This window comes from Bombina bombina, chromosome 1 (genome assembly GCF_027579735.1).
Source record: "Bombina bombina isolate aBomBom1 chromosome 1, aBomBom1.pri, whole genome shotgun sequence".
NCBI lineage: Eukaryota > Metazoa > Chordata > Amphibia > Anura > Bombinatoridae > Bombina > Bombina bombina.
This window is the reverse complement of record NC_069499.1, coordinates 930913018-930923237: the sequence shown is the minus strand read 5'-3', so window position 1 is coordinate 930923237 and position 10220 is coordinate 930913018. Positions and strand designations below refer to the sequence as shown.

The following is a 10220-nucleotide window of genomic DNA, read 5'->3' as shown; positions in this document are numbered from 1 at the left end:
CACAGGGCAAGTCAACAGCTATATCAGGGCAGGAGCCACAGGGATCAACTCACAGTGACTGGACCTTTATTCTGAGTGACCTGCTTCTCTATATACAGGTACCAACACTTCCTATACATTAAACATGCTCACACATGCACTTGAATATACATTGATCATCAGGTCATATCGACTCTATATACTTTGACTAGCATATATACTGAACCTCATACACATTCATCAACAAGTAACTCTTTAGAAAGATACCTTAACATCTATATAGCTGGCATCAGGGGTGATTTTAGGACATTACAATTGTGGGTGATAAACCAGGTTGTCACAAAGCTACATATCAAGGCTGGAAGGTAGTACTGATGGGGTAAATACCAACTAATCTTTTTCACTATATTTATTATTTTAATTCCTCTTCTCTTGCATTTACTCTTTACTTGTCCTGAGTTGAGCACATGTAAATAAGGGACTAGCATACATTCTTGCTGATAATGAGTGAGTGTGTGTGTGTGGGGGGGGGGGGGGGTCTAGCAACCACTGTGTACCACCTTAAACTGGCATGCACTATGCCACCTATAGTCTTTAATAAATTGTATCCCTTTATACAACTGCCTTCACTACTATATAAATAAAATGGAATATACCTTTGTAGTTATCTTCATAACATCAAACACTGGTTGACAAATGCACACAACACAAAGATTGTTAGCAGCACTTTATTTAATAAACCATAAAAAAAAGTCTCTCCACTCATGCTATAAAGAAGGTAGTCTTCCTTGTGTTTTAGCATTAAATCCAGCAGATGAGGTGGCACAGTGAAGCCAAGTCATTTTATCCTGGGTTATAATTACATTTAATGTATAGATATTTTGTATTTTAGAATTGCAATAGTCAGTGGCCAAAACACTTATTATTAGAGCCATTATTTCCTGATCATAACATATTTTGACAGCAAAGAGTTCAATAAACAGAACAATAGATGAGATAGAACTTATTCTTTTTTATGTGATTCTATATTATGTGATTGATGATACCCTGACTTTTGCGGGTAAGCAATGGAATATCTGTATATAGTATTTTCACTTGTTTTAAAGTCTATACCATATAAACACTTCCAATACTCTTAGATACTCAGTCAATTCTTATATTTTATTTACAACCACCAATAGCACCATTGATATTATTTTTGAAAGGAACAAGCCTCTGCGATCAATACTCAATATATATGTGCATATCCTAATTGATTTATTGTTTTTGGGCTTTGAGGCTCTCTATATCTACAGTATAATTATTTACTAGTTAAAGGGACAGTAAAGTCAAAATGAAACGTTAATGGATTGGATAGAGCATGCAGTTTTAAGCAACTTTCCAATTTACTTCTTTGATCAATTTTGCTTAATTTCTTGAAATCTTTTGTTAAAGAGTAATCCTAGGTAAGCTCAGGAGCGTGCACATTTCTTTAGCCATAGTAGTGTTTGCAACATTGTTTATGGAAATGTTAGCGCCTAGGAGTGTGCATGTGTCTTAGCACTGTATGGCAGCAGTGTTTGTATGTAGTTACAACATTACTAGTAACATTGCTGCCAGATGGCTAAAGATGTGCACGCTCCTGAACTCACCTAGTTTTACTCTTTAACAAAGCATACTAAGAGAACAAAGCAACATTGATAATAGACGTAAAATGTAAAGTTTTTTTAATTTTTATGCTGTATCTAAACCACCAGTTTAATTTTAACTTTACTGTCCTTTTAAGTAAAAATACAGAAAAAGAGCTACTCCTGTAAGCACTCAGTGTTCCTATATTTCTATGCTATTTCTTAAAACCTGGTAAAATTATAAAACTAAACTTTATTCAATTCACAAATAAATGGGTAAATGCTTAAACTTTTGCTTCAGTTGGTTCATGTCCATATGCATAATGTTAGTGTTATGAACCACCCCATAAACGGAAGTGTATTAACCACACATTACTTATTACACCCACGGCTAATTTAAAATATTGATAGTTTTGTAACCATCATCTATTATTCCAAATAATGGACAATGATGCTGACTAATCTCACTTGTTGTCGACTTCCCCTAGACAGCAAATGTTTGTCTAATGTATTATTCCTCTAATATTACTATATAAAGCGGTGTCCTACTAGTAAAAAAATTATTAACTCTCGGCTAGATTACGAGTTGTGCGCTATGAGTGAAAAAGCAGCGTTATAGCTCTTTTTCACTACCGCTGCTATTACAAGTTTTGTAGGTACCGCACACCTTTTTGGCCATAACGCAACATAACTACCGCATCTTTCAAAAATTATTTTTTCAATGGGACTTCCATAGCGCCGGTATTATGAGTTTGCATGTCCGGCCAAAAAGTGAGCGGTACATCCTATAACTACAAGATCTGTACCACCACCTGAAAGTCAGTAGTTATGGGTTTTACACTACAAATCTTTAGCATAAAACTCATAACTAACACCCATAAACTACCTATTAACACCTAAACCGTGGCCCTCCCACATAGCAAACACTAAAATAAAATTATTAATAATTATTATAATAAACATATTAAACCCTAAACCCCCGCACTCCCGCATCGCAAACACTAGTTAAATATTATTAACCCCTAATCTGCTGTCCCTAACATCGCCGCAACCTACATTACTGTTATTAACCCCTAATCTGCTGCCCCAATGTCGCTGCCACTATACTAAAGTTATTAACCCCTAAACCTAACCCTAAGTCTAACCCTAAACCTAGCACCCACTAACTTTAATCTAATTAAAATAATTCCAAATAAAAATTACAATTAATACCTAAATTATTCCTATTTAAAACTAAACAAATACCTACCTGTAAAATAAAACCTAAGCTAGCTACAATATAACTAATAGTTACATTGTAGCTAGCTTAGGTTTTATTTTTATTTCACAGGTAAATTTGTATTTATTTTAACTAGGTCGATTAGTTAGTAAATAGTTATTAACTATTTACTAACTACCTAGTAAAAATAAATACAAATTTACCTGTGAAATAAAACTTAACCTGTCTTACAGTTAAACCTAACATTACACTAAAATTAAATAAATGACATTAATTAAATACAATTAACTAAATTACAAAAAACAATAAACACTAAATTACACAAAATAAAAAAGAAATGATCAAATATTTAAACTAATTACACCAGGACATTTAGCTCTTTTACGGTGCCCAAAACCCTAAGCTAAAAATAAAACCCACCCAATAAACCCTTAATAAAGCCTAACACTAAACCCCGAAGATCCACTTACAGTTTTTGAAGACCGGACATTCATCCTCATCCAGCCGGGAGAAGTCTTCATCCAATCGGGCAGAATTCCTCAACGAAGCCAGGAGAAGTCTTCATCCAAGCGACAAGAAGTCGTCCTCCAGGCGGGCAGAAGTCTTCATCCAGACAGCATCTTCTATCTTCATCCTTCCGACACGGAGCGGCTCCATCTTCAAGATATCTGGCGCGGAGCATCCTCTTCATACGGTCCTAGCCGTACACTGAAGGTTCCCTTTAAGGGACGTCATCCAAGATGGCGTCCCTTGAATTCCGAATGGCTGATAGAATTCTATCAGCCAATCAGAATTAAAGGGTAAAAAATCCCATTGGCTGATGCAATCAGCCAATAGAATTGAGCTTCAATCCTATTGGCTGACCCAATCAGCCAATGGGATTGAGCTTGGATTGCATCAGCTATGTGTTTAACCTCTTCACAGGATTTAAACCTATAGTTATACGGAAACAAAAGTGCAATATGAAAAACACATTAGAGCATTTCTTACTGCACTTTTTGGCTGCTTTATATTAAACACATTGTTACGGTACCAACAGTGTACCAAGGGTTAATACCAGATGAACAATGTCCTGCATAGGGAATCAGCAATTCACAACCCAGCCAGTTTCCCTGCAAACATATGAACAATGCATCAAACCTCTAACAATTGTCTATTCACAGGTAAAACAGATTAACATATTAAGTTAATTAACTAGGGAAGAACGTTTACTCAGACAATCTGATGTTGGGCAGTCTAGTTAACATAATCACACAAGGACACAATCAGTTTACCCAGACAGACTCCTGAGACACAATCAGATCTGAAACATACATAGAATACATCTTATTACAGAATATAGGAACAGTTCTTATTAGCTATAAAGTCTTTTATGCCCACTTGGCTTATAGAGTCACAATTGCTCCCAAAAGGTGTACTCACACCCTGTACCCATCCTGTATTTATGGATACAGGGTGACATAGACATAAGACAGAGTTATGAAAGTACATGGGGTGTCCAGCATATAAAATTCCATATTTTCATGCAGTCTCTGGGTATCCTTAAGCCCATGTACCTCCAGCCCAAAGAATGTTCCATAACAGGCCCTCCAATGTACAGTGGCGAGATTGGTTTCGTCACATCTCTCCCCTTTTCCAAACAGACTAACAGGGTATCTGACCTCCTGCCGGTCAGTGCCCTGGTTAGTCCAGCAACCCACCCATAAAACACAATTAGTAGTACAGCCCACCCACAATAAATGGTTACTACACCTGAGTACGGGGAAAACTTGTCCATGTCCAGGTGCCTCACCACAGCTGTGTGGGGGACTGGTACGCTGAATTGGTGGGTTGCGAGGTGGGCAGAGACCAGCTGTACTCTGCCCGGGTGCCAGCACTACCATGGAAGTAGCCTGGTGGGAGCCTGGTTGCTGGAGGGGGAGACCGACTGTCTCCCCTTTGGATACATAGCTGTGCTGCTGGAGGGGGAGACCAATCGTCTCCCCTTTGGCTAAACAGCCGTGTTGCTGGGGGACAGGACCATCAAACTCCTCTCCCTCTGGTTTGTCATGCTCGGCTGTCCAGGGTATGTACTGTGCCATATACCACCAGAGCGCCTGGTAGGCATGTCAGTTTGCTGGGACAATCCATCTGTATTCCCGTTATGAGAGAGAATTCCTGTCCATACAAACAAGGGTTCAAATTCCTCAGTGCCCAGACCAGGGCCAAACAGTCCTTCAAAATCACATTAGCTTCTTTACGAGTTTTCTGTACCTGCTCTTTATAGGTATCCACAATCCCTTCATACTGACATAGGGTGCCCTTGAGTTGCAGCACCTCACTATGAGCCAGCGTCAGCTTCTCCTCCAGTGTCACTAAGTTTTTCTTTAATGTTTCATGTTCCACTCTCAAGCTGGTGTTTTCTGCAGTCTGTCGGTGCAGCTTGTCTAGCAGAGATTCCTGTTCTAAACGTGCTTTTTCCTCTGCGCTCCTCTTCTCCTTCATCAGCGCATTGTAACGGGACCTCCACATATCAATAGCGGATAGAGATTTACTGAGCTCAGCGTCCTGGGGCTTAGCAGCAGGTGGGTCAGTCTCTGCTGCACGGATCTGGGCACGGGTAGTCACAGAGTTAACATCAGCGGGACCCATAGGAGCGTAGGCAGAAACAAGGGGGGCCAAGTCATTTCCAAGAAGAACATCAGCAGGTAAGTCCTTCTTGACCCCCACATTCACAGGTCTAGCGCCCACTCCCCAATCCAAATGTACCCTGGCAACAGGTAGGCTGAACACATCGCCCCCTGCTACCCTCACAGCCACAGTGTCTCCAGTGTACTGTTTCTCAGACACCAAGTTCTTTTGAAGCAAGGTCATGGTAGCACCAGTATCCCGTAGACCACTGACCTTCTTCCCATTCACTTTAACCAGTTGCCGGTTATTCCGGTGGGCAGCTTGCACAAGGTCTGCCTCATGTAGGATGCTCCAGCATTCTTGCGCCTCTACGTAGCGGGCCGCAGGCTGAGGATTACGTGGGATTCCGCCGGCGGGTCTTCTCCAGGACTGCGCTTGGTTCGCTGCGTTTAGGGGACACTCTGGTCTTTTGTGCCCTAGTTGCTTACATCTAAAGCACCGAATAGGTTGTGAGTAGCACCGCAGGGCTCTCTGAGGGTAGTTCGTGGCCGGAGGCCGTGTGGTATAGTGGTGCGCCGGGGTTTGGTAACTGGCAGCTGCTGGGGTGACTGGGGGTCTGTACTCCACTCTAGCAGGGGGCTTAGTGGTAGCAGTGTCCAGTTTGCGGGCATCCGTATACTCATCTGCCAAGCGAGCCGCTTCCTGCAGGGTGGAGGGTTTACGGTCCCGAACCCACTCTCGAACTCCTGCGGGTAATTTGTCGAAGCAATGTTCCAACAGGAATAGCTGCAGCACCTCTTCCCCAGATATGGCTTGGCACCCCGCTATCCAGTGAGCTGCTGTGCGGTGCACCTTACATGCCCACTCAAGGTAGGAATCTCCAGCTAATTTAACAGTGTCTCTGAACCGCCTCCTGTATGCCTCCGGTGTAACCGCATACCTGGAGAGCAGAGCCTCTTTTACAGTATTATAATCCCTGACTTCCTCATCTGGAATGGCCCGAAAAGCCTCTCTGGCCCGGCCGGATAATTTTCCAGATAATATCGTGACCCAGTCCTCTGCGGGTACCTTGTGTAGTGCACATTGCCTCTCAAAATCCGCAAGGTACCCATCAATCTCTCCTTCTGTTTCCAGGAAGTTTTTAAAAGCTGCAAAATGTACTTTTCTCTTTTCCATCTTAGTCAGTATTGTAATAATCCCCCTCTTCCTGAGGTTACTGGCTTGTGTAGTTGCTCTTCTGGGCGATAAGGTTCATTCCGTCGCTGCCACCAATGTTACGGTACCAACAGTGTACCAAGGGTTAATACCAGATGAACAATGTCCTGCATAGGGAATCAGCAATTCACAACCCAGCCAGTTTCCCTGCAAACATATGAACAATGCATCAAACCTCTAACAATTGTCTATTCACAGGTAAAACAGATTAACATATTAAGTTAATTAACTAGGGAAGAACGTTTACTCAGACAATCTGATGTTGGGCAGTCTAGTTAACATAATCACACAAGGACACAATCAGTTTACCCAGACAGACTCCTGAGACACAATCAGATCTGAAACATACATAGAATACATCTTATTACAGAATATAGGAACAGTTCTTATTAGCTATAAAGTCTTTTATGCCCACTTGGCTTATAGAGTCACAATTGCTCCCAAAAGGTGTACTCACACCCTGTACCCATCCTGTATTTATGGATACAGGGTGACATAGACATAAGACAGAGTTATGAAAGTACATGGGGTGTCCAGCATATAAAATTCCATATTTTCATGCAGTCTCTGGGTATCCTTAAGCCCATGTACCTCCAGCCCAAAGAATGTTCCATAACAGGCCCTCCAATGTACAGTGGCGAGATTGGTTTCGTCACACACATCTATCCAGAGCTACAATGCCAGGAACAAACACCACTTCATTTGTCAGAACATTTTCACTTACATATGGACCACTAGATTTCCCTTGTTCTATTCAGACAAACAAGTTAAAAAGACCTGCAATTAGAGCATGAAATGTATTTGTCCCAGATTAGGAATGACAGTGATACTTCTAGTTAAACATATTTGATGGGATTGGATTGCCTTGAAGTATGCAATTAAGAAAATGTTGCTATTTTTTAAGTAATAGGATCCAGGATCAAGTGTTTGGCAAGTATGAGTTATAGCTAATAGACATTTTGTTATCTGTTAGGCTGTGCTAAGAGCAATAAGAAGAGTAATATGGGCTGGTTAAGTTACAATTCTCTTGGGGATCACTATAAATTGTGTCACAGGGAAGTTGAATTATAGAGATTGAAAACTAATCTCTTTATGTTCCTCAGTTTCCAAGCAAATATGGTGCCCATTTTGTAGAAGAGAACACAAGGAAACCAAAATTACCTATCAATAAAGCGAATGAAATGTAATAATTGCACTCACAATATTACTGCACCCTTAGGTGCTATAACTGCAGGCTGGAACTTCTCAGTTGCCCAGCAGATTGAAACCTCATAAATACACAAACCAGCAGGCTTCTCACCCTCTCCAGTGCTAAGTAGAAGAATGAAGGGATATTGAAAACAACAAGAATATTAGTGATGAATTTTTATTAAAAACATTAAAAACAGACAGCCACCCTTAGGCTGTTTATCAGGTCTTAAAAAGGTGAATAGTATCTGAATCGATCCAATACAGAAAGTCCGTCTCTTGGAGTGTATTGGATTGATTCAGATACATTGTGGCCGATTTATCATCGGTCTGTCCGACATTATCCGCTCAGCGGATCATGTCCGACAGACATCAATGAATATACGCTGTCGGCATTTATCATTGCACAAGCAGTTCTTTTGAGCTGCTTGTGCAATGCCGCCCCCTGCAGATTCGTGGCCAATTGGCTGCTAGCAGGGGGTGTCAATCAACCTGATCGTATAGGATTGGGCGGATTGATGACCACAGTCTCAGAGCCTCAGTCTTAAGACCACTGCTTCATAACTGCTGTTTCCGGCGAGCCATTCGGAGCTTGAGAATTCGGCCCCTATGTATCTTTTTAAGGCCTGATTAAATAGCCCAAACAGGGATGATAAACGCGTTGCCTGTTTTTAATAAACATCACCAATAAACTTGCTGTTTTTGACATCCCTTTATTCTTCTACTTACCACCAGAGAGGGTGAGTAGTCTGCTGGGTGACTGAGAAGTTCCAGCCTGTGGTTATAGCACCTGTGGGCAATGTGAGTGCAATTATTACACTTCAATCGCTATATTGATCCAAGACTCTGCTAGTCCATTTTAGCCCCCTTGTTTTCATCTCTTTTACGGAATCTTCTTCAGAGGGAGCTGCCTGGGCAGAAGAATTGTAGTCTCTAGATGTGGAAATATATCACCTGGACATTTTTACATTATTATAAAAATATTATTTGGGTGTTTGGGCATCCCCTATTTGTATGTTTATCATGGTGCCCATTTTATTTGATATTAGTGAGTTTGAAGATGAGTCAGAGCCTTAGTGATTTCTCTTTAAAAGTCAAAATTAAACTTTCATGATTCAGACACAGCATGCAGTTGTAAAAGACATACTTCAAATTACTTCTATTTTTACATTTACTTTGTTCACTTTGTTTTAAAACATACCTAGGTAAGCACAGGAGCAGAAATGAGCTATTGGGAGCTAGCTGATGATTGATGGCTACACACATATGACTCCTTTTGTAGAGGTTAAACACATATATAATGCAATAATAAAATGCTGCAACTCATTAGATCATTCTCTTTTCACATTTATGTCCCTTTAATGACTGCTCTTTTTTCCTTGTGTATCTCAGAATACTTTTGAGCTTTGAATGACAATATAGAATATTTAGTATACTCTGTAGTTATCTGCACAGCTGCTTAGGATATTTAATAATAAGAGAAAAATAATTGACATTCTAAAAAAATCACCAAAATGAACCACCTGATCTTATAGCAAAAAAATAAAAATAATCTGCTCTCCCTGAATTACAATAATGTATCATTTTATGGAGGTAATGTATATGTTATCCGATGAGTCCACTCTAGTCTGCGTGCAAAGGTCTGGTAATGTTTGTCAAGCATGAATGGAATAGAACAAAGTGCCTAACATGTAGGATTGCCAACTTTAGCTCAGGCCAAGCCCGAAGACTCTTGTGCCCTGCACAGTACAGCCCCAGTACACACTATCAGGCCCATTTATCAAGCTCCGTATGGAGCTTGAAGGGCCGTGTTTCTGGCGAGTCTTCAGACTCGCCAGAAACACAAGTTATGAAGCAGCGGTCTAAAGACCGCTGCGCCATAACCCTGTCCGCCTGCTCTGAGCAGGCGGACAGAAATCGCCGGAAATCAACCCGATCGAATACGATCGGGTTGATTGACACCTCCCTGCTGGCGGCCGATTGGCCGCGAGTCAGCAGGGGGAGCGTATTGTTCTCCGCATTTAGCGAGGTCTTGCGGACCTGATCCGCAGTGTCGGATCAGGTCCGCAAGCCCTTTGATAAATGGGCCTGTATGTATAATAGCACATAAACACAGTCACACATAGATATTCATACTCTCAAACACTCTCATCTCACACACACATACTCTCTCCCACAAACATGCACTCTCTCTCACACACTAACACACAAACTCTCACACACACATACTCTCTCTCACAAACATGCACTCTCTCTCTCTCACACACACATACTCTCTCACAAACATGCACTCTCTCTCACACACTAACACACAAACTCTCACACACACATACTCTCTCTCACAATCATGCACTCTCTCTCTCACACACACATACTCTCTCACAAACATGCACTCTCTCTCA

At 41.1% G+C, this 10220-nt stretch overlaps 1 protein-coding gene across 3 annotated transcripts in view; it reads left to right on the top strand.

Annotated features, from left to right (window-relative positions):
* MYLK2 (myosin light chain kinase 2) overlaps positions 1 to 10220 on the top strand; it is a 178820-nt gene that overhangs the window by 790 nt on the left and 167810 nt on the right. For all 3 annotated transcript variants that reach the window (XM_053699735.1, XM_053699716.1, XM_053699693.1), the window contains exon 1: positions 1 to 98. This exon is cut by the window's left edge and continues 790 nt beyond it. The gene's annotated coding sequence lies outside the window, so the exon portion shown is untranslated. The remainder of the gene's footprint in view (positions 99 to 10220) is intronic.